The sequence below is a fragment of the Schistocerca americana genome, chromosome 8, assembly GCF_021461395.2.
Source record: "Schistocerca americana isolate TAMUIC-IGC-003095 chromosome 8, iqSchAmer2.1, whole genome shotgun sequence".
Classification (NCBI taxonomy): domain Eukaryota; kingdom Metazoa; phylum Arthropoda; class Insecta; order Orthoptera; family Acrididae; genus Schistocerca; species Schistocerca americana.
In genome coordinates this window covers 35770710-35789953 of record NC_060126.1, presented here as the reverse complement: position 1 = coordinate 35789953, position 19244 = coordinate 35770710, and the positions used below count along the sequence as shown (strand labels likewise).

At 44.0% G+C, this 19244-nt stretch overlaps 1 protein-coding gene across 1 annotated transcript in view; it reads right to left on the bottom strand.

Annotated features, from left to right (window-relative positions):
* Positions 1-12931, bottom strand: part of LOC124545221 (D-xylose transporter) — a 355683-nt gene extending 342752 nt beyond the window's left edge. Inside the window, exon 1 of the mRNA XM_047124093.1 lies at positions 12893-12931. The gene's annotated coding sequence lies outside the window, so the exon portion shown is untranslated. The remainder of the gene's footprint in view (positions 1-12892) is intronic.
* Between the last annotated feature and the right edge of the window lie 6313 nt (positions 12932-19244).

Here is a 19244-nt window from a genome sequence, read left to right as displayed (position 1 = left end):
TGGGACACTTGCTCCTCAATCCTGCAGTCTCTGGCATCTCTACTGATACGTTTTTGCTACCCTACTAAATCGTGGGTTTAGTAGGGTCTGGCCCCAGCTCATACTCCTAGTCATTCTGTATGGCTCGGGGGTATGGTCTATGGCGTCAGACACAGCACTAATATATATATATATATAAGTGACTTTCTAGACCAACACACCATCTGCACACTTATTCAGGACAAAGCCACAAAATTTTACGAAAACAAAGCAAACTTCTCCCCACTTTCTCATTCACAATTTTGGAAACGAACCACCAGAAGCTTCTCACAGACGCCCAAAATTAGCCTTTACAACTCTCGTTAGGGAGCAATAACACATACGAGAGTAACTCCAAAAGAAATACACACTATTTTTTTTAAATTCCATCTTTTATTCTACATGTTTGAAAGTTTTACAGTGTGTAGATACATCCTTTAGGAACAATGTTTTCATTTCTCCACATTATTTCCATCCCTCTCAACTGCCTTAGGCCATCTTGGAAGCAGCTCCTGTACACCCGTGCATTAAATTCTGGACCAACCTGTTGGAGCCACTGTTTGGCAGCGTGCACAAGAGAGTCTTCATCTACAAACCTTGTTCCACGAAGAGAGTCTTTCACTTTCCCAAAGAGATGATAGTCACATGGAGCCAAGTCAAGTCTGTAAGGCGGGTGTTTCAGTGTTGTCCATCCGAGTTTTGTGATCGCTTCCATGGTTTTTTGACTGACATGTGGCCGTGCATTGTCGTGCAACAGCAAAACATTCTGCTTTTGCCGATGTGGTTGAACGCGACTCAGTCGAGCTTGAAGTTTCTTTAGTGTCGTCACACATGCATCAGAATTTATGGTGGTTGCACTTGGCATGATGTCCACAAGCAAGAGTCCTTCGGAATCGAAAAAAACCGTACCCATAACTTTTCCAGCAGAAGGTGTGGTTTTGAATTTTTTTTCTTGGGTGAATTTGCATGATGCCACTCCATTGATTGCCTCTTCGTCTCTGGTGAAAAATGATGGAGCCATGTTTCGTCACCTGTCACAATTCTTCCAAGAAATTCATCTCCACCATATTCGCGCTGTTCCAGATGTTCGCTGCATACCGTTTCTCTTGTTTCTTTGTGAGCCACTGTCAATATCTGGGAACCTACCTGGCACAAACCATTTTTAACGCCAAAACGTTCAGTATTCTGCAAACACTTCCTTCCCCTGTCCCAACGTAGCGCGACAATTCGTTCACTGTGATGCGTCTGTCAGCAGTCACCAATTCGTTAACTCTCTGCACATTGTCTGGAGTGTGTGCAGTACGAGGCCTGCCGCTGCGAGGACAATCCTCAGTATTGCCGTGCCCGCTTTCATCACGTAACCTGCTTGCCCACCGACTAACTGTAGTGCGATAGACATCAGCATCTCCATACACCTTTTTCAACCTCTTGTGGATATTTCCCACTGTCTCGTTTTCACAGCACAGGAATTCTATGAGAGCACGTTGCTTGTGACGAACGTCAAGTGTAGCAGCCATTTTGAAGACATGCTGTGATGGCGCCACTCACGGGAACAGGTTGAACTAAGTTTGAAAACAAGCGGGAAGGATGTATCTACACACATGCAGAATGAAAACAGTGTTTTTACAAAAATAGTGTGCATTTCTTTTGGAGTGACCCTCGTACATAAAACACCAAACACAAGTTTACACACAGCCCGTTCACAACCCCAACCCCTCAACTTCTCGTAAAACCCTATCGCATTCTTAATCAGACGGACACAGCCCAGTGGTACTCCATACGCAACCAAAACAACCATAGCCTCGTCGCGCCTGCGTTGCCTCTGGGACGGGATCTGCGTACCCAACCCACCTGCGACTAGAGTAAACCTCAAGTTCGAGTGTTGAAACATTTTCTAAACGAGTCCACAGCAGACCGGTATCGACCCGTTGGTCAGTGGGAAACCGCGGCCAGGGCGTCGCCGTCAACCCGCGCCAGGCTCGCCGCCACAGATCCCAGGATGTCCTGGCGGGTTTCCTGAATAACTTGTTCAATACCCCGGAGGTAATCGTGAGAAAGATTCAATTCCGGATCATTGGATGAAAACGGTGGCACTCGTAATCATAAATAAAACACAGAAAATGCACTCGGCATATGAGAATGCAATATGCTTACCGTTCCGATGTTGTTGTTGTTGTGGTCTTCAGTCCTGAGGCTAGTTTGATGCAGCTCTCCATGCTACTCTATCCTGTGCAAGCTTCTTCATCTCCCAGTACATACTACTACCTACATCCTTCTGAATCTGCTTAGCGTATTCATTTTGGTCTCCCCCTACGATTTTTACCCCCCCACGCTGCCCTCCAATACTAAATTGGTGATCCCTTGATGCCTCAGAACATGTCCTACCAATCGATCCCATCTTCTGGTCAAGTTGTGCCACAAACTTCTCTTCTCCCCAATCCTATTCAATACTTCCTCATTAGTTATGTGATCTACCCATCTAATCTTCAGCATTCTTCTGTAGCACCACATTTCGAAAGCTTCTATTCTCTTCTTGTCCAAACTATTTACCGTCCATGTTTCACTTCCATACATGGCTACACTCCATACAAATACTTTAAGAAATGACTTCCCGACACTTAAATCTATACTCGATGTTAACAAATTTCTCTTCTTCAGAAACGCTTTCCTTGCCATTGCCAGTCTACATTTTATATCCTCTCTACTTCGACCATCATCAGTTATTTTGCTCCCCAAATAGCAAAACTCCTTTACCGTTCCGATACCATATCAAAAATCTATGTTTCGGGATACCTACCATAAAAGTCCACCAGGATCTACACGTTCACAAAATCATCAAATCAGCTGAAAATTGGAACTTTCTGAACCTCGCGTCTTCTCAGACAGATGTCTTCGGACGTCGACGCTGAACCGTGGATTTTACTTTCAAAACCTTTTCTTAAGAACTTAGCCGGCCGCGGTGGCCGTGCGGTTCTAGGAGCTACAGTCCGGAACCGCGGGACTGCTACGGTCGCAGTTTCGAATCCTGCCTCGGGCATGGATGTGTGTGGTGTCCTTAGGTTAGTTAGGTTTAAGTAAGAACTACTAGGGGACTGATGACCTAAGATGTTAAGTCCCATAGTGCTCAGAGCCATTTTTTTAAGAACTTACTTTATTTACTAGCGATTCATCAATAACATTAACACATTTAATGACACTATGTGTGCATGGAAGTAGTTGCCACTGGGTAACTAACGAAAACAATTAAATTTCTTTCAACAAATGGAAATTTTATTCCTAAAAGCCCCTTTTTTTAAACAAATTTAAAATTATAATCAGAAAGCACCCTCTACATATCAAGTTACAATTTATTCAGAGGCAGAAAGAACATATTTTGACAGTATGAGCTTTTGGGCTGAGAACCTAACCGCTCCCTTTTGACACGGCCGTAGTCACGACCGCTCACAACCACCTCTGAAAGACTACACTGGTGCAAATCTGCAACACACCAGATTACTTTAAACTAAAAATTTTAACAACTCAGAGAAACATATAAACTATGCACCCTGTAGGAGGGATGGAAATGGTACAAAACACTAACATTATAAAATTAACTTGCCACCGAAGGTGCAACTTGATTAAAAAACAAAAAACAAAAAAACTCTTACGGTGGAAGGGTGGCAACTTCATATACTAAAATGACCATTTAAATAAAAACCCATGAAATGCAGTCTTACATAAAATATACAAACACGCTCTACATTACACATATACCGCCTCTCAACATGTTAGGCAAGATAAAAGCATATTTCAGGAGTTCGGCCGTTACACTTCAAGTAATAAATTCGTTAACACCGAATCCGACAAACATGACAGAGGCAGCTATTAACGTACGGCAGAGAGACAGACAGACACTAACTGCCTAACAAATGCGGACGGGAGACAGACGAGCAAGCTGGGGACGAGAGATTGACCAAGAAAACAAGTAAAATTTAACAAGTAAATGAAACAACATATCACGAATCACTTAACTACTAATAAACTGCGATTTCTGGCGAAGACCTGGCGCAGCACCCCCAAATCGCTCTCCCGAACCGTCCGCTGCCAGCCGCTGCAACGGACGCAGGAAGGCGCGCCGACCTCCCGTCTCACGGCGTCGCAGCTCGCCCCGGCCAGACTGATGTGAGTTGACTCCTATTGCTCTCGTGTCGGCCGCGAAGCCTCTATCTCTCGCTATACGGCGCGGCCCACTGACGTGGCGACCTCACATGCGCCGACGCTCAAGACGGACAAGTCATCTTGTGTACCATTGCGCGACCGACCGATCGATCCAACCGCCAATCACCATTTCCTGAACAAACTCGAGCAGACTGGCGGCCTAACACATACTAGCACTCCGGACGACGGACAGACACTGACTGCTCCACACTGACCCGGCTGACCAACTCACCAGACTCGCCGGCTAGCGAGCTCATAGTGCCCCTTAAGTGCACGTGAACAGGCAACCTTTCCCCTTTCCCACCAGAGGGAGACACCAGAGCTGCGACTGCCACAGCGGTGCCACCCCCCAGAAACGGAGGGCGACTGCTTCACACTACGCGCTGCGCGCGCTCTTCAAAACAGTAAATTTTTACCACGGCTCAGACGCAGTGATAGCTACCGTGTTTCTAACGGAGAAGACGCAAATTCGCGGCGTTCCCAAGCAGCAGAGAACTCCGTTTCCAAGCGCTGTGTAAGACGGCTTCACAGCAGGCGTACCGAGTGGGGAACGGCGTAAACGAGGAAATCGATACTGAGGCGAGTGCGTGGAGGAATTTAGATTGTCTTTATAGTCCGTGTCGTATTAGAGAAGAACTAGCTCAAGTTGCACATCAGGTTATATCATTTTTCCTCTTCCAGTAGTTATGCTAGGAATTCTGATTGTACAGGCGCTCCGTCTGTTAACACAAAAACTAATAAATTCCACGACAAATGTACATTTTCTGCAACAGTGGTAAGAACGTCCCATCCAGCAGTATGCCTGCGGTATCTACACTTTCATAGAACGCTAAAGAATCTGCAACCAACTCCGTTCAAAGATTTAACAAGCTGGCTCTATACGTCGCCTACCGTAACCTGTATGGGACGACTATAATGTTTGATAACGGCACCACGCGAAATTGCTCTACCTGACGTCGACATAAAGGTTTTGCTGCAACTATGAAGTATTCTTTTCTTACACGACCATCCACGAAAGGGGGAAGTGGATTTGTCAAATGTGGTGTAATTTTGTAGCTTATTCGAGCGGCACCTTCACTTGATTGTTCTTCCCTTGTCCCTTCTTTTCAGAGAGCTTCTTTTCAAGTTTTAAAACCTGTTGTACACGCTCAAATCCTTCACATTTTCCATTTCCGTATTCTTTTGCGTGGTATGACGCGACGGCTGTTCATCCTATGGGTGGTCGGACGGGTTTAGTCTGGTGTTTCAGCGGATATTTACAGTTTCCTTCTTGCGTTGTGTAACTGGAGTCAGCCCAAAGAGACATTAAGACACAAAGGAGTGAAACACATTAGCTGCCAGTGGACGCCGATTTATATCAAAGGGGCAAGTTGAAAATTTCTACTAGGATTGGATTCGAACCCAGGTCTCCTGCGTACTACAAGATTCGGTGACCACTACGCCATCCGGACACAACGGTCGCCACAACCGCACGGACTACCCGAGCACGACTCCAGTCCGACGTGGATTCTCAACTTAGAGGACCCGCTGCCGATGTTGTGCCCCTGGTCGTTAGCCTCATCAGTCGCGGCATCTCGCCGATTGTGTAACAGCTCGGGCCTGGTGTGCATCGCGGCTGAACGGATCATTGGCCATCATCACCTTAGTCAAATATGTGGTCTCTGACCTTTCACACATGTCCGAAAAGACACCATATATCATTAATTGGAAAGCGGACAATGAGCAAAGAGAAATTACAAATGAAGCCAGTTTGATAATAGAGCTAGTTTTATAATCGAGGTTTTCATTTTGCAGTTTTGAGCGTGGTATCTCTCACAATGTTTCTTACACAAATCACAAACACAGTCTTCGTTCGGCTGGTGAAATCTCTTGATTTGGCAGAATCTGTGGTGAAATCGATGCATGACGTAACGCGTTACTACGTGTCGTAACTTGTAGTTTGCTTGTTTCCATTCGTCCGTCATTATGGCGCCTGTGGAGTAGAAATAGGGCCAGATGGCTCTGTACTTCTCGGTGAGGGTTTGACGTCCATTTTCGTCGGGCTTGCTATTTTGCAGCCAATACCGCATTTTGATGTCGTCGATGAAATAGTTTGCCTTGGTTAATACACATGTTAGCCTGGAGGGTACTGACTTCCCGATGCCTAGAAGACTCTTCATATAAAGAGATTTGACTTTTGCTATTGTTATCAGGTCGCTTAGGATGAGTTTTTCCCATATGATGCTGAGCCCATAGGCAGCTATTGGGGAAATGGCTGACTTGAACAGTAACATTGCTGTATCCATTGATATTTGTTGAGGCTGTTGGATGTGGTAGATGGCTTTTATTGCTACAGCAGCTCTTTCTTTGACATGGTTACTGAAGGATGACAAGGTGGTTTGCAGGGTGAGTCCAAGATACTTGAATTTTGGTACTACCTCTAAAAGTTTATTGTGCAGAGTCATTGTATTTATGGAAGACTGTTTCCCTCCTTTCCTAAAAGAAGTTTGTTTGGTTTTGTTGTGGTTTATTTGTAATCTATTTCTTTTCGCCCACGATGTGAGCCTGTTGAGGACCTCTTGGAGTTCTTCTGCATTTTCTGAGCCTATTGCCAAGTCGTCTGCATAGAGAATAAGTGATGCAGAGGTGTCCCTGATTATGTCTCTGACGTCTGCGTTCATGATTTTGAATAACGTTGGGCTAATTGGATCTCCTTCTAGAACTCTGTTTGTCTGGATTATGTTGGTGGATATTGCTATGCTGTCTGATATTTGGATATTGTTGTATCTGAGCATATTGTGATTGCCAATGGGTGTGTGCCTCCCATCAGATGTTTGTGTTTTTGGACTAGTGTCGCTCTGTCGATGAGGTTAAAGGCTTTGTGGTAGTCTACAGACACCACATACACAAGAAGATACTTCTCACTGTGTCTCTGATCAGACGCCCAGTTTTTTTCCCGTTACAAAAAAAAATGGCTCTGAGCACTATGGGACTTAACATCTGTGGTCATCAGTCCCCTAGAACTTAGAATTACTTAAACCTAACTAACCTAAGGACATCACACACATCCATTCCCGAGGCAGGATTCGAACCTGCGACCGTAGCGATCACGCGGTTTCAGGCTGAAGCGCCTAGAACCGCACGGCCACACCGGCCTGCTTCCCCGTTACAAACAAAATTAAATTTAGAGCGGAATTTTACGTGGCCATGCGACAGCTCGGTCTAGAACTACTGCAGAGCGATATTCGTTTTATCGGTGTGCGTAAACAGGGTCAGTAAAATACCGAGAGTAAGCTAGAGGTCTGGCAGTGACCGAGCACCGCTGCCGCACGCCGCTATCAGTCAGTGCGGTCCAGAGACGTGCAGTGGCTCAGCAGCTGGTCTACGGGTTACTCCTCGTGCTTTTCTGGGCCTGGCAATACGTGTCCATAAAATACCGCACAGGACTAATCTGGAAACGCTCTGTCGAATGGGCACGTAAAATTCCGATTTGAAAATCATATGCTTTGTAATGGGAAACAAATCGACGCCTCCGTCGGCCCTGGGTGTCGCATGAAAGACATGGCCAGCAGTATTTGTTTGAGCTGACTCCAGCTACACTTGCCAAAACGAAACTGCGGGTATCTGCTGAAGCACCGGAGAAAATGCGTTTGACGATTCTTAGGACAAGCATCCTGTATAGTGCCTTACTAAAACGAACTTCCTGAAAACTTAAGGGTCTTACGTTCCACTAAAGTTTTTGAGAACCTTCCTTTCTGCGTAGCAGCATAAGGTTCCGCTCTCTGCGACTCGCTCTTGCCGCTATTAGGTGACACCGATTTTAAAACTGGTTCTTCCCTATTTCACGGTTGGGCCTTCTCCTGTGTATAAAGATGGTATCTGTTCTTTCGGCTTCATATAGGTTAGGCTCACCGGCCAATGATCTTCTTCAGTGCGGATGCACTCACATTGCTCAAACTCTTACGGGAATCGGTAGATTGACTGCTGCGAGTAACAAGTATAGTGGGCAGGGGCACTACAAATGTAGTTTGTGGACAGTAAGTTGGAAATGTGGGTCTCACAGGGAGCGTGCCAGAGATAAGTCCCTGCAGTCGAGCATTCCTCTGTGTCCTCGATGGATCAGTCGGACAGAGCGTCTGCTATGTAAGCAGAAGATCCTGCGTTCGAGTCCCGGGCGGGGTTCACATTTTCAACTGTCCCCGTTGATATTTATCAACACCTGTAAGCAGCTAATGGTCTGGATTTCATTGTAATTTCATTCTTCCCCTGTGTTGTTGTAAGTAGGCTGTTTAGGTTTTTATGTTGGTAACGCCACGTAGCGCTCTATATGAAAATCACTGAATGTGCTGCGTGCAGTCTGTGGCTGGTTTGCATTGTTGGAACTCGCTATTGTAGTTTTGGGCAGTTGGATGTTAACAGCACGTAGCGTTGCGCAGTTGGAGGTGAGCCGCCAGCAGTGGTGGATGTGGGGAAGTGAGATGGCGGGTTTTTGAGAGCAGATGATCTGGACTTGTGTCCATCAGATACAGTACTTTTGTAATAATGGATGTCATGAACTGCTATATATATTATGACTTATGAACACTATTAAGGTAAATACATTGTTTGTTCTCCATCAAAATCTTTCATTTGCCAACTTTGCCTATCAGTAGTTAGTGCCTTCAGTAGTTTGAATCTTTTATTTAGCTGGCAGTAGTTGCGCTCGCTGTATTGCAGTAGTTCGAGTAACGAAGATTTTTGTGAGGTAAGTGATTTGTGAAAGGTATAGGTTAATGTTAGTCAGGGCCATTCTTTTGTAGGGATTATTGAAAGTCAGTTTAGTGTTGATCAGAATAGGTAAAGAGCGAAATGTCTGAGTACGTTCAGTTTTGCTCAGCTGTTTGAAAATCAAATAATGTAAGAGGTTTATCAGCACAGTAATTCAATAATTTTTTTAAGGGGACGTATCATTCTCTTGACCACACTGTGCGCGCGGAATCCCCCTCTCCCAACCACGCCGCAAATGTTCTGCTCGCGAGCAAGAACGTGAACAGGCACGAGCGACTGCGATAACAGTCCAGGAGTTGTTTAGTCTTGCTTTGTAAGAAAGGCGAGTGGTAGCACACAACCCGAGCTTCGGCTCTTGGAGGTATTTTTCAGGTAAGCGGCGCTACTGCAGTGGTGTGTGTGAAGCTGCCTCATTGCTTGCCGTCGCTCTCAGACGTCTTGCTGACGCCATCGAGAAAACTCTTCTGTTAAGCGCTGAGGAACGGCAATCATTTACGAATGGAAACATACTGAGTTAATGGTCTCCATTTCTTACTTGCGCTGTTAACTGACTTTCGGCCTATGAAATAATTGGAAAATTTAAAATTTTCCCGGCGAACTTAATACTGAAAGACTTCTTTTTATATTTAGTCTCGGCTAGACATGTAGGTCGGGCTGATGTCGAGTGAAAAGGACATCTATAAATGGGGAATTGCCCAAAATCTGGACATTTACAAAAAAAGTACTTTTTAAAGTTATCACTGATAGAATGTGTAATTTACCAATTACATTAACGGAATGGGAAGATACTCCGATGAAAAGTTAGAAAATGTTTATAGTTGCCATTACTACTAAGAATGCAAGGAAAGAAGAGACAAGCGTGTCTTTTTTTTTTACTAGAATTCCAACTTGCTATACTAAGGAAGGGGGTGTGTTACTCTTCACTCTCGGTCCGCGTTGAACGGCTGAGTAGTGATAAGGCGGTATAAAAAGCATTGTCCTTAGCTCATCGCTTTGTTTTGTAATACAGTTTACAATCCGTGTCAAATCACTGAATATTGTATGATTATATTATTATTAAATATATTACACAGCTGGCATGTGTTTCTTAGTGATAAATGTATTCGTAAATGTTACACCGTTTTCAGTGAAAAAAAAAAACAGAAAAATGGTTTATTGTCAGATGTAGCGACATTTGAAACAGATTATAGTTTTCTATTCTGCTCCTTTCGTTATCAATTTTCGTATGACTGCACTGCTGTGAAGATAAAATGAGAAGACTAACTTAAAAAAGGTTTAATAACAAAGAATCTATGCCCAAGACACTGGAATTGTTCGATTCCTATGCTAGTCGATTCCTAGAGAATTCGCTATTGGTGCAATTGTGGAATTGGAATCGGTACGTGACACACCCCTAACTAAAATAATTACGGATAAATTTTTTATTCAAATTCCAGTTATTCTAAGTAAATATTAGTGCTATTGGTATTATTCCAAATAAGTAGTATATAAAATTTTGAGTGGCTGGTAATTACATGTAATTCATGCAGTTCTGTGAGTTGTTTAGTTAACTGGAATTAGAAGCACTGGTCTGACCATCTAACAGTCGTTCAAGTTCATGTTGTTGAGTGAGAAGCAACATAACCTCGTCTTTGTGATATTTACAGTGTTGTAGACAATGGACTATTGAACAGTTACGAGATTGTTAAGAAAAACCACCTGTTTGAAACTTTTTCTGTTTAAAAAGGAAGGTAGTATGTTTTAAATATTGTTTTAAGGAATACTTACAGTCACATTCCAACAAAATGGAAAAGCATATCAAAAAGTGTTCAAGTGCCCTCAGAATTTAGAAAAAGTGCTTAAGTTAGGTATAGTGATTGAGAACAACTTCTTAATTTTTTTCAGTAGTATAGTGTAAGTAAAAATACCACCAATAGACTAGCTACTTAATATAAACTATTGTTTATTTCAAAAATTATCCTTAAAGTCGAGTGTCGTGTTTTTAATTATGTACCATCCCAAGAATTGGCCATTTTAAAAATGTAAAAAGTTATGTTTCCAGTCCAATTTATTTCCCCAAGTAACCCTCCTCTCAAGCAGCTTTTTCAACTGAGGAAGCAGTTTGCCAAACACTTCCTTCAATACAAAATATCAGCTTAAAATATATTATAAGCGCCACTTATCAAGAAATCTTTAAAGTACATAAGTGTCTGGTGGTTTATCAATTTTAAAATGTTAAATATGTGTGAATTCATGCGCTATCGAATAACCAAACACAGAGAATAAAGCAAAAAAATGCAATTTCAGAATTAATCTATTGTTGTCATACATTTTGTTTTATTTTAAAACAGTATGCAACTAGCAGCTTTTCCAAATTCTCCAGTGATAAACAAATAAAAACCCAAATTCTTCTCATTTGGGCTCATCCATTTGTCTGCCCGGAAATTCTTTATTGTGAACTATGATCTTTCTTACACTGCAAGAAGTGGCAGATGGATACTTAAAATGAGGAAATTTGGGAAAGTGTAAGGTTTAATAATTCCAGATCCCTTGCATTTTCGCCACCAAAAATTGTAGCTTCTCTATGGAAAAGAGACCTCTTTGTTCCAAAAGCCCTTTCGGTAATAATCGTGGTGCCCTAAAAAATTAGCGCTAGTCCATTCCTGATCACTTCCTCAGCACAAATGCAGGCTCAAACAAGAAGAGTCTAGAATGACCTTCGAGGGTGAAGGGAGATACGACCGCTTCTTAGTGATTTGACAAAATACAGCATTCCTAAGTAAAACCGAGCGAGGTGGCGCAATGCTTAGACACTGGACTCGCATTCGGGAGAACGACGGTTCAATCCCGCGTCCGGCCATCCTGATTTAGGTTTTCCGTGATTTCCCTAAATCGCTCCAGGCAAATGCCGGGAGGGTTCCTTTGAAAGGGCACGGCCGACTTCCTTCCCCGTCCTTCCCTATTCCGATGAGACCGATGACCTCGCTGTCTGGTCTCCTTCCCCAGACAACCCAACCCCAACCCCATCCTAAGTAAAGAGATTATATCTGTGCTTGGTGAAAACTCCAAGTTCATTGTTGAATAAAATGGTTCAGCATTCTTTATGGAAATTTTCAGAATAAATGAACAATATAAGTCTCTTTGAGAACCAGTTTAAGAGATCGGACTCCTCCCCCCCCCCCCCCCCCAGCCTTTGACAAAATCTTGGCTACGTCCTTGGAGAGTGGGGTACACAGTACACAGTTCCCGCCCCGGTGGGGGAAGGGCAGAGGTGTGGACAGGCGTGGCGGTAGGAAGTGCATCCTGTCACGTCTGCTGAGACTGCCAAATTCAGAATAACATGCCGAGACCGTGGAGACACAGCATGCGACCAGGAAAAAGAAGATGACGTCGTTTCTAGGTGAGATACACGAAAAACACACCTGATAATGCTATCATTCTCCGAAACGCTTTGTGCATAAATGGATAAAACGTCTATTCTAGCATTCAAAAGCATTGCCTTTTATTGATTCAATTAGACTGTAAATCCTTGGAGAGGTGCATCTGGGTCGGCTGGAGCTAATAAAGAAATCAGTTGCATTTTTAATGTTTCTGATCTGCCGATGCACAGTGGCTGCTTGTATCACATTAATGTTGATTTTTGTTTAGGATCGTCCGTGTGCATTTCCAGAAATGTTCCAAACAGGCTAAGAAGTGTGAGTGTGGTTCTGTGTTCCGCAGTGAAAATGTTCATCAGTGCCGCGGGCGTAACAACAACTTGACCAGCGGTACAGCAAGAGCACGTGTTGAGCAGTATCAGAACACACGGCTGAGGCGAAACGCGTCTCACAAAACAAATCTAATGTTTATTCAGATGCATACGGACGATCCTAATCTAAGAAAAAGGTAAAACAAGGGGTAGTATGAAGGCGAGACAAATCGCAATCGCCTGCTGTGAGGAGGGCTGGCTCACCGTGGCTGCTGCCCTGGGTCCGGAGGCTGGAGGCTGGAGGCTGGAGGCTGGAGGCTTTGGCGCGCGCCGCCCGACTGCGGCCTCTGCTCCTGGCCGCTCCGGACTCTCCGCTGACGTCGGCCGCTCTGACGTCACACCACCTCCAGCGCCTGCGAAACCGCGAAATGCTGCCGACCGGTTTCTGACGTGCCGAGCCGGCGCCGCGCCGCAGTCCTGGAGCCCGACCACCGCTCTGGAGCAGCCCGGAGCCGTCCAGCGCCGAGCGCCTCCTGCGCGCCTCCTAGACGCGCGCCTAGGGCACATCTGCCGGGGGGTCGCACACTCACACACAAATACAGTGTCCGCCAGAAGAAAGGATACACACTTTAAGGAATGATGAGTATTTCTCATTTATTTATTTTACATTTAATAATTGATCACACGTGTTGTACAACCTTCAGGTTAGCACATGGTTACTTCAAATGTTCAAAATGTTCACCGTCGGCGTCTATACACATAACAGAACGACGAGCGGTCGCCGCAACTGCGTCAGTCAATGCTCGTGTGGAGAGAGCTGCCCATGTCGCTGTAATCTCCTGACGAAGTTCCTTGGAAACCGTCGAACATTAATTCACGAATACAGACGGCACTCAGAACTGCCGAGCCCGAGCCTTGATTGGAACGATGGCGTATTAAAGTAAACTTCGACAAGTGCGAAGCAGTTCCGTTTACACACAAACCGAAACTACTGCGCAAACATCAACACAGTAGATGGATAACACTACATATACACCCAATACATTTCCGAGAGAAAGTCAGATATCTCGGTGTCTGGCTGGACCGGAGACGTACATGGGGGGACCACATCTAATACGTTGCCAACAGAGAGCACGCGAGGCTCAAACAGCTCTACCCAATGCTCAACAGGGAAATAATATTGAATAGGAGGGTGTCGACGTCTATATACATGACACTGATTAGACCTCTGATGACGTACGCAGCTCCCGTCTGGGGATATGCAGCTCCTACACGACTGCGCCGCCTGCAGATCATACAGAACAAGGTGCTACGAATCATTAGCAACGCTGCGCGCTACACTCTCTCCGTGGACCTTCACAATGAATACCGCCTAGAAACCCTCAAGGAAGTATTCAGAAAACACGCCACACGACTGTACAGGAACTCGAGACTCTCGAACAATCCTTTCGTTCTTACTCTGGGAAACTATGATCACTACCATAGGTGGAAGCATAAGCGGCCAAAGACACTGCTAGCTAGGGCATAGCCACCTATGGCAAGCTAACATACACCAACAAGCGACAAACGTCAGCTAGCCCCTGCATATCAGCAACGTTGACTGGATATACCAGCTGCTGTTAAAACCGACCAACAGGCTACAGCAGGGAAACAGATGAGCTCGCCCACTGACGCACAAACAAATCGCCAGCATCACCCTACACTGTGCATCGGATATATGACCTATTGGACACAAAACGATGATGAACCAAACAGTTACAAGTGTGTTGACGCTAACCGAGAGTTCCACACCGGCACCCAGCGGCAGCCGCCGAATAGCAGCACCGCATAATGTCATGATACCCATTCCTAACAAGCCTACCCTTGCATGGCCTGTCGCAGGCAGCAACACATCCGCTACTGCTCTTACCACCCGACCTAACTATCGCAGACGATTTCTTTCCCTTGGCTCTTGCTTGGCACTTTTTGTCCTCTGCCCTTCAAACCGCTACCCTACGTTCGACACTTTCGACCCAATTTCCAGATGAGCGCGTATTAATGGTTAATCGCAGTACCCACATTCTGCGACACCTCACTTTAGTGATAAGTAACCTTTATGCACAGATGGCAGTAGACCTTTTGAGTTGGCCGTCATGTCGATGTGGGCGTGGAGGGGCTCCAACTCCTTTTTTTTTAAAAAAAAGACTTTTTTAAAATTGAGCTAATATATCGACTATGCCTTGTTATGTTATCAGCTGGTGGTGGTAATAGTGTTATTGAAATGAGGTTATTTCAGTAATTTACGAGCTTAGAGATAGAGGTGTAGTCGAATAAATATGGAGATAGTAGTTCAAGAACTGCACAAACCAGCATGAAAAACATAACTCGTTATGATTAAAGTTTTTGATGACTTATGGCAGGCGGACGTCGTAGATATGCAGGAATATTCCTAAGTGAACAATGGATTCAAATGCATTTTAATGGTTATTGATACATACTCCAAATTTTCCTGGGTTGTTGTTGTTGTGGTCTTCAGTCCTGAGACTGGTTTGATGCAGCTCTCCATGCTACTCTATCCTGTGCAAGCTTTTTCATCTCCCAGTACCTACTGCAACCTACATCCTTCTGAATCTGCTTAGTGTATTCATCTCTTGGTCTCCCTCTACGATTTTTACCCTCCACGCTGCCCTCCAATACTAAATTGGTGATCCCTTGATGCCTCAGAACATGTCCTACCAACCGATCCCTTCTTCTGGTCAAGTTGTGCCACAAACTTCTCTTCTCCCCAATCCTATTCAATACTTCCTCATTAGTTATGTGATCTACCCATCTAATCTTCAGCATTCTTCTGTAGCACCACATTTCGAAAGCTTCTATTCTCTTCTTGTCCAAACTATTTATCGTCCATGTTTCACTTCCATACATGGCTACACTCCATACGAATACTTTCAGAAATGACTTCCTGACACTTAAATCAATACTGGATGTTAACAAATTTCTCTTCTTCAGAAACGCTTTCCTTGCCATTGCCAGCCTACATTTTATATCCTCTCTACTTCGACGATCATCAGTTATTTTGCTCCCCAAATAGCAAAACTCCTTTACTACTTTAAGTGTCTCATTTTCTAATCTAATTCCCTCAGCATCAGCCGACTTAATTCGACCACATTCCATTATCTTCGTTTTGCTTTTGTTGATGTTCCTCTTATATCCTCCCTTCACGACACTATCCATTCCGTTCAACTACTCTTCCAAGTCCTTTGCTGTCTCTGACAGAATTACAATGTCATCGGCGAACCTCAAAGTTTTTATTTCTTCTCCATGAATTTTAATACCTACTCCGAATTTTTCTTTTGTTTCCTTTACTGCTTGCTCAATATACAGATTGAACAACATCGGGGAGAGGCTACAACCCTGTCTTACTCCCTTCCCAACCACTGCTTCCCTTTCATGTCCCTCGACTCTTATAACTGCCATCTGGTTTCTGTACAAATTGTAAATAGCCTTTCGCTCCCTGTATTTTACCCCTGCCACCTTTAGAATTTGAAAGAGAGTATTCCGGTCAACATTGTCAAAAGCTTTCTCTAAGTCTACAAATGCTAGAAACGTAGGTTTGCCTTTCCTTAATCTTTCTTCTAAGATAACTCGTAAGGTCAGTATTGCCTCACGTGTTCCAGTGTTTCTACGGAATCCAAACTGATCTTCCCCGAGGTTGGCTTCTACTAGTTTGTCCATTCGTCTGTAAAGAATTCGTGTTAGTATTTTGCAGCTGTGACTTATTAAGCTGATAGTTCGGTAATTTTCACATCTGTCAACACCTGCTTTCTTTGGGATTGGAATTATTATATTCTTCTTGGAATCTGAGGGTATTTCGCCTGTTTCATACATCTTGCTCACCAGATGGTAGAGTTTTGTCAGGACGGGCTCTCCCACGGCCGTCAGTAGTTCCAATGGAATATTGTCTACTCCGGGGGCCTTGTTTCGACTCAGGTCTTTCAGTCCTCTGTCAAACTCTTCACGCAGTATCGTATCTCCCATTTCATCTTCATCTACATCCTCCTCCATTTCCATAATATTGTCCTCAAGTACATCGCCCTTGTATAGACCCTCTATATACTCCTTCCACCTTTATGCTTTCCCTTCTTTGCTTAGAACTGGGTATCACCTGTTAAAACAAAACTGGGGAGAGAAGTTACAGTGGGTATGGCGTACTACCGTATTAAAATGCTGAATCCACGTAAACAGAAATTCAATGTGGGTGATTTGGTATGTATATCAAAACACAAGACAGCATTTGAGAAGTCCTACCTCCCAAACTGATCGAGTGAGATATTCACAGTTACCAGAGTGCAGAGAACAAATCCCAGAACTTACATCTTAAAAGATGCAGGTTACTGCAATTTCAGCATGCTTTTACACAGAAGAAATGCAGAAGAGCTCAGAGCCACAAGTGTTTCTCATAGAGCGTGTTGTAGGACGTTGAGGAAGTAGAGCACTTGGTTTTCTAACAACACAAAACAGCAGGATGGGCGCTGACGATTTGCTGTGTACTAGGCGGCACAGAGCACAACCAGCACAGCAGCCTAACATGCACGATGGGAGACACATTATAAGAGGTGGTGGTATTCTCGACAAACTTCCTTTGATGAGGCTTGTTTTGAACACGACACTGCATACGCAAAACTAAAAAATCTCCCAGAATTTAAGCTGCAGATAGAATTTTAGCTGATAACACCCAAGGCAATACGTGTGAGAGAGGATATTAGTATAGGGCAGAAATTGTAGTTGATAAAACCATGCGTGATAAAAATTAGTTGGACTTGAATGTGAATTTTAAGGAGGTTATGAACGCTGCACGTCGTGCACTGAAGAAGAAGAAAACGATGAAGAAGAAGAAGAGGTGTCTCAAAACTGTACCCAGCTAAAAGTGCTCTGATACATAAGGAACGAGTTAAAGCACCACAAGGGTTCTGCCGATACTGAAAGACATCAGGCACAATTATCCCCTTTCTCATTCCAACCCTTGAACGTCTCTCAGCGATGGTTTCACTGGCTGGTGCTATTGCGGCTATTGACAGAACAGTGAAGAACACACAGATCTCCCTGGAGCAGCTAGAGGAAGCAAGAAGACATGATGGAAACAGCAACCATCGGAAAATGACTGTAACGGAAACTACGCAAGAGAGGACTAGGTCTCTCCATAAGGAAAAGGGAAAGCCTATTAGCTATCCTACCGGATAGACCGCTTGCAAATAAAGATCTGCACAAATTTGTTGGGAAAACAACTCAGCAATCCAAGATTCCATGCTGTGATTATGCGGGATACATACCAGAGACTATGTGTAAATCTGGAAAATGTGGAATAGTGAATTTAGATGTTTATGGGGGACCAGGAACCCACTGGGTGGCAGTCGTTAAGAATAATATAAATAACGTCTACTAATCCAACTCATTTCGAGACCTGCAGCCACCAGAAGAGTTACAACAATACTTCACGGTCAAAAGACGTCTGTTCTACAATTTACGTCTAATGAAGACTTTAATACTCATATGTGTGGGCATCTGTGCATCATGTTGTTTTTAATATTTACGAATCAGAATATATAAAGACATGCCTTAAACATCCACTCATCAGTTGAAGTTCAGATGTAGTGTCATATAGTCTGACTAAAAGAACGATCGTCAATGTCATGAGTGAATTGCTTCCCACGATTGATTTAAGCAAGTGGAGTATTTAGGTTCCTGGACTGGAGGTATACGTATAACAAAATTTGCGAATATCACATATGCAAACAATAAACATCATCTGGAAATTAATGGTGGAAAATAAATTGTAAATAATAAGTGGTGTATGCGATACTGACGATTTAAACAACGTTTTGAAATGGTCTGACAAAGGGATTGTGCTACGTGCAAATAAAAGAACGGAATGCAGCGATTGACGTAACCAGATAGGTTCAGTAGGACGGCTACTGGGTTTCACAAAAGGACGGGTTTTGTACAAGGACTCTAACCAGTCAGTGGATAGACTTGCCGTCAGCACAGTTCATGTCGAGTTTAACGTTGCAACGAACTTCTACCTTAATAGTTGATTGATTCATACAATTTACGGATTCTTTCCATCAGTGGGAACAGGGTATAAGATCACTGAGACCCCTACCAACCCTATTTACCTCTCAGTAACCGTTCAGGTTTTGGACTATCTGGAGCTGCGTATTATGGACCAGGATAATCAACTTGTCGAATTTCGCGGCGAGGAAATTATTGTATGGCTACATCTAAAGCTGAACCAGCAGTGACCTTGAATGTGCAGAAACCTATCAGGACCAGAAGCGGCGGTGGTGACCTTTAACTTGGCCCCAGCGTCATTGTATTGTCCACGAAGGTAGGTTGGGCACAAGGTATAAAACCAACGTGCACAACACACAGCATTGCACTTCACAACAGAACAGCAAGCGGGTATCATTTGGAAACTACACTACTGGCCATTAAAATTGCTACACCACGAAGATGACGTGCTACAGACGCGAAATTTAACCGACAGGAAGAAGATGCTGCGATATGCAAATGATTAGCTTCTCGGAGCATTCACACAAGGTTGGCGCCGGTGGCGACACCTGCAACGTGCTGACATGAC